The sequence below is a fragment of the Capsicum annuum genome, chromosome 7 (assembly GCF_002878395.1).
Source record: "Capsicum annuum cultivar UCD-10X-F1 chromosome 7, UCD10Xv1.1, whole genome shotgun sequence".
NCBI classification, from domain to species: Eukaryota; Viridiplantae; Streptophyta; class Magnoliopsida; order Solanales; family Solanaceae; genus Capsicum; species Capsicum annuum.
The window spans coordinates 2,733,990-2,739,838 of NC_061117.1; the positions used below are offsets into that span (position 1 = coordinate 2,733,990).

Here is a 5,849-nt window from a genome sequence, read left to right on the forward strand (position 1 = left end):
ATTCTTGAAGAAAGTTTTCAATTTGAAACTTTGAATAATTTCAAATTCAAATTCAATTTCCAGTTTCCAATTTCCAGTTTCATTGCGTTCAATGTATTACACTTCAATTTCAACTTTATTACGGAAGTGACTTCAATAAAATTTCTTTCGAAAGTCTTCAATTGTTCAATGTCTTCCGGAAGTCTATAACGTATTTCCGTTGTTGAAGTTATTGAAGACTCCATTTCTTCAAATTTTATTTATTTAGTTTGATTTGAATAAAATTATTGAACAAAGTTTCAATTTGAATTTGAAATTTGGGAAATTTTTTTCTTAAAAGTGGTGAAAAAATGATGAAAAGTCAATGGAATCATTTGGAATTTGATTTTGTAGGAGGAATTTGAGTTGTGGAATCTTTAATATAGTTATAATGGTAAAAAATATTGAAAAGTGATAAAACGGAGAAGACAAAGCGTGTGTACTACAATTCTGACGTAAAAAACTGGGTATAACTTTGCGGGAGGCAATTAATTCCACTTTAAAAAAGTCCGGAGGGGGGTGGGAGAATTAATTCCAATTAAAAAAGTATAGGGAGTAATAGGACCCCCGCAAAGTTCAATATACTCCATTGAAAATTTGATTAAACTTAAAGTATTTTCGTGGGCATTATCCCAATATAATATTCAATTAAATACACCAAAAATACATAATCGTTTTTACCTGTTTGCGCTTGACCTTTTAGTTCGAGAATGTAACAATAGAGAACTGAAGAAACACAAAAAAATAGAAAATTGAAGAAACATAAAAAAATAAATGTTTAAATTTATTTTGAATGAAAAATATCCATTTTCATAAAAAAATTTTACAAACTTGACGAATTTTATCTCCCTCCATGACATATCATGATTGAATGCAAATTAACAAAATTTATATTTGTTATCAAAAGAAATACTTATTTTTTGCTTTTCTTTCAAATTATAATCCTTAGCAATTTGTTGACGTCGAAATTACGATATTTTTGTTTACTGATAGAAATTAATCATGTACAAAGAGGAAGGTAGTATATGAAGATGAAAACTCTTAATGCAAGCATTAAAATAGGAGAAAAAACAACGGTTAAAGGGATTTGGGGGTGGATAAAGATCAGTAATTAAGGTTAACTATATTTAAGGAAGGTAAATTGTATATTAATTGTATTAAATCTTAATTTTCCTTTTTCATTAATTACTTTTTTGTATTTTCAACAAAACAAAAAAACTTTTTTTATATTTTTTTAAAATGAAAGTTGCTATAACTTGAAAACTTAAAAGGTTTGCTATAACTTGTAATAACTAATTTAATAAGTTTATATAGTTAATTTCCCTTTATAAAAACATTTAAGGCCCATTTTAGACGTGGGAGGTGGGACAGGCCCAAACTCTTACTTTTAAGGGAAAATTTCAGAAATAGCAACATTGTAATCTTAATTATAACTTTTATAGCAACAGTTTTATAATTACGAAAAATAATAAATTATATTTGTATTTAAGTAAAATATTGCTATATAAATATATATACAAATATATATATGTATTACTCATAAATACATATGCACAACTAAAGAATATATATTCTTCTATTACTATAAAATGGGTAAAATATTACTATTTTTACTATAAATTATAATTTTAAAAAAATATTACTATTTATTATAATTATAATCTTAAGAAAAATTTTCCAATCGGCCCATCAGATCTCAATTTCCCGCCGGAAAAACCTAAAAATTTCTTATGTAACAAAGCGACTAACTACCATGAATTTTTTAAAAATAAATAAATGTTTTAATTGGTATTTTGTACAATGTATTTGCAAAAAATAAATAAATTTAAAGCTTAATTTGTGTTTATTGTGCTGTTATATTGTTATTCTTGTTTCTCTTTACATTGTTTCCTCATTAGTTGCTTGAAGTTGTTCACTATTTCCATCTTCTTTGTACCTGGATTTGCTGCACCACTTTGACTCCACGAGGTGGTGGTGAGCTTTGCATACACTCTACCTTCCTCACACCTCACTTGGATTTCTCTGGTATGTTGTTGTCGTCGTCGTCGTCGTCTTTTTTGGGGGGTTTCTTCAAGTTTTCAGCTGAAAAAAGGGGAACTTGACTATGGTTTTCTTATGTACCAAAAGTGACATACACTGTCATAGCTTTTTTTCTGTTTGTTGGGTTTTCCTTAAGTTTTCATATGAAAAAATGGAGCTTGACAGTGGATTTCTGATGTGTTTCTCCTATAATTGTTCTTATGTAGCAAAATCGATATAATCTGCCATAATTTTTTCTTGATGTTTTTATGGGATTTTGTATAATATATTGCAAAAAGAAGTTAAATTTTAATTTGGGGTGTTTTCTTTTTTGAGGTTTCATAAAGTTTTCAGCTGAAAAATTGGAGCTTGACAATGAATTTATGATGTATTTCTCCTAAATTTTTCCTTTCTTATGTAACAAAAATGACCCTTGTGCTTTGGCCCTTCCGCTGACCTAGTGCATAGCGGGTGGTTTGGTGCACCCGTCTGCCCTTTTGTTTTCTTGATGTTTTTATCGGATTTTGTAGATTCTATTTGCATAAAGAAGTTAAATTTTAATTTGAGTGTTTTCTTTTTTGGGTTTTACTCAAGTTTTCAGCTGAAAAAAGTGAGCTTGACAATGGAGGAAGAAAAGGAGTTGAAGAAAGAGAAGAAAAATATACCTGCATTGCCATGGATGAGAAATCCAGTTGATATTACTACTTTTGATCAATGCTCTCTTGATCTCTTGCCTTTTATTGACCCAGGTACTCTTTCAACATTACTCCCTGCATAAAGGTTTCTACCTTTTAGAAATTTATAATTTAGAAATTTTAGTTCCATGGTTTCGAATCTATGTGTCTACAGAGATGCATTTTATTGTACTTTGTTTGAGTGATGTCTATGATTTCGAATAGATAGTTTGTAGTATTTTTCTTGTGGTTGTATTGTTTTCTGTATTAACTAGTAGTGTTAGTTTATTTTGCATACTGTAGTAGTTTGTATGTTTTTATATTTTGTGTTTGTTATATTTTTATCTGTCCTGGGCCGGGGGTCTATCGAAAATAGCCTCTCAACTCCACCTGGGTTAGTGTTATGGTCTGCATACACTTTACCCTCCCCAGACCTCACTAGGTGGGGAGTACACTGGGTATGTTGTTGTTGGTTTCGAAAGGAGTCTTGGAGTAACGAGTAAAGTTGTTGTTGAAACAGCCTCTTGCAAAAATGCAAGGTATGACTGGTATAATAAACCCTTGTGGTTTGGCCCTTCCCCGGGACCCACGCATAGCGGGAGCTTTAGTACACTGGGATGCCCTTTGTCTCTCCATGGTTTTTGAAGGGGAGCTTTGGAGTAACTAATAAAGTTGTTGTCACGTGACCCGCAGGTCATGGGTTCAAAAATCGTTGAAATAGCCTCCTGCTGAAATGCAGGGTAAGAGTACGTACAATAAACCCTTGTTGTTCGTCTCTTCTCGGGTCCTGTACATAGCAGGAGCTTCAGTGCACCGGGTTGCCTGTTTTCTCTCCATGGTTTCGAACACTGCATTAGAAGCCTGGTGTTTAAATAGAGAAGGATAAGGGTGGGGCAATGTGGACTGGTTTTTGGACCATGTGCTACTGGCCCTCATGATTTCTCAGTAATCATCCTTCTGTCTTACAAATCTGTACAGTCATTCTATTTATTTTTGGATGTTACAAAATCTTTTGGTTCCATTTTATTAGTAATGTTAGTTTACATAGTTTTTACTAGGTTCAATTATTTGAATTGTTTAACTGAACAAATATTAAATTCTGATGATATATGTTTTATTTATCAAACTTTCAACTTATAGTAACTACTTATGGATCCTATAGAACTTAAATTAATAACAAGTTAAACTCCATGCGCCAAAATAGTGCACATAATATGGGAAGGATGATATACAAATGGTTGAGAAAATTGTGTTAACAATGTTCTTGTTAATGGCCTCATTTAGATCAGGATAAACTGGGTGTAATACTATCTTACGTCTGAGGAACTACATGGCCTAGTGGGACACATTTTCTAGAAGTCTTGTTTCTCTCTTGTTGTTATATTTGCAAAGACAGAGACCATAGATGTTGTTAACCATCATCTCTCAGTTTTTACAGTTAATATTTCATTTCTTATCCAAAGTATCATCAGTTTATTACTTTGCTTTATTGTTTATAAAATTCCCATGGTTGCCGTTGAAACATAGTTACACTAGTACCGTTTGCTTTCTTGACACTGAATGCCGGATTTTTCTTGTACCTTTTTCTTTCTTGACACTCAATATTGGATTTTTTACACTTCCACTCCAACTTATTCTTACCCATACATGTATCTTTGCTAGGTTAGTGGTGGCTTTGAAGAATATGAGCATCACTTCACTCTTTCCCGTGCAACTTGCTGTCTGGCAAGAGACAATTGGACCTGGTTCTTTTGAATGAGACCTTTGCATAAATTCATCTACAGGGAGCGGGAAAACTCTTGCTTATGCATTACCAATTGTTCAGATGCTGTCTACACGTGCTGTAAAATGTCTTTGCGCACTAGTGGTCTTGCCTACTAGAGACCTGGCTTTGCAGGTTATTTAACTCGATTGTTTGGCTTTAGTTTGGAAACTGTGCAGTGCATAATTACACGAATTCTCAATTACCTGTAAATCTTGGGCCAACTATCTTTCCAACTTTTCCTCCTTCCTTGGATTTTCTTTTTTGATAGGTGAGTCAATGGTCATCCTAGGTTTTCATCATCATAAAACTATGACTTCATGCTGCCTCTTACAACAAAGGGGGAAAGAAGAAGAAGAAGAAGAAGAAAACTATAAGTTCACACTTTGGCTGAGAGTCCTTTTGCTTGCAATCCGATAATTTGCTGTAATTTGGTCTTAGTGCCTCAGAGGACTTTTTGTTAAGAAGATCTCCAACTTCTTAGTGGGTTCTTCACACCAGTCTTGAACCCGCGGCATGTCTACATTTGCATTTGCACGTGCAATTTTTTTTTGAAAAAGGACTCTATATTTGCACTTTCACATGCAAAGATAGATAACTAACTTCTCAGATGAAGATTATGTTTTTACCATTATGTTTCTGTTTTCAGGTCAAAGACGTCTTCTCTGCTCTTGCACCTGCAGTAGGTTTGTCTGTTGGCTTGGCAGTAGGTCAGTCATCAATTTCGGATGAAATCTCTGAGCTCATCAAGAAACCCAATGTTGAATACGGCATATGTTATGATCCTGAAGAATTCTCATACGAGTTACAAAGCGCAGTAGACATATTAGTGGCAACTCCTGGAAGACTGATGGACCACATCAATAACACTGATGGTTTTACCCTTGAGCATCTATGTTATCTTGTAAGCTGCATATTTAGTTGCTTAGAATTTCTTAGTATTTATATTTACACCTAGTCCCCTGTTCTTCTCTTCTTTTTGCTATTAATATTGTGGCATAAAGCATTTCTATCTGAGAATATCTTGCTCATCTTAAGAAACTAAATATCCAGCTAGCTTTTTGCCTTTCCTTCGGGTCTTGTATCTCATTAGTCTATTAGGTCACTAGGAAACAAAGCTCGGGAAGTACCTTTTGATAATTTGAAAGAAATTTGTTAGAACTTAGGTCTTAGAAGTAGGGTGACACCGAGGTAAATACAAACGGACTACAATAGTGCATGTTTTGACAACGAATGTGCTGGCTATTTGTCTTTATGTTAATAACCTTCTAATGTCTTTCTACCATCTTCAATTCTATCAATGCATTGATAGATCATTAATAACTGTAAATGAAAGAAATATGAGCTCTTTTGAAGCAAAAGAGCTGGATATTTCT

At 33.1% G+C, this 5,849-nt stretch overlaps 2 protein-coding genes and 1 long non-coding RNA gene across 7 annotated transcripts in view; 2 read left to right on the top strand and 1 right to left on the bottom strand.

Annotated features, from left to right (window-relative positions):
- The window catches only part of LOC107877551 (DEAD-box ATP-dependent RNA helicase 1), a 60,034-nt gene that overhangs the window by 21,673 nt on the left and 32,512 nt on the right, over window positions 1-5,849 (bottom strand). The window lies entirely within an intron of this gene.
- Window positions 1-5,849, top strand: part of LOC107876315 (A-agglutinin anchorage subunit-like) — a gene marked incomplete in the record, with an annotated part of 41,200 nt that overhangs the window by 20,639 nt on the left and 14,712 nt on the right.
- LOC107877556 lies at window positions 1,782-5,824 on the top strand. The gene is made up of 5 exons (XR_007057527.1): window positions 1,782-2,043; window positions 2,632-2,786; window positions 4,374-4,608; window positions 4,745-4,956; window positions 5,123-5,824. It is a non-coding gene; the product is annotated as an uncharacterized LOC107877556 (long non-coding RNA).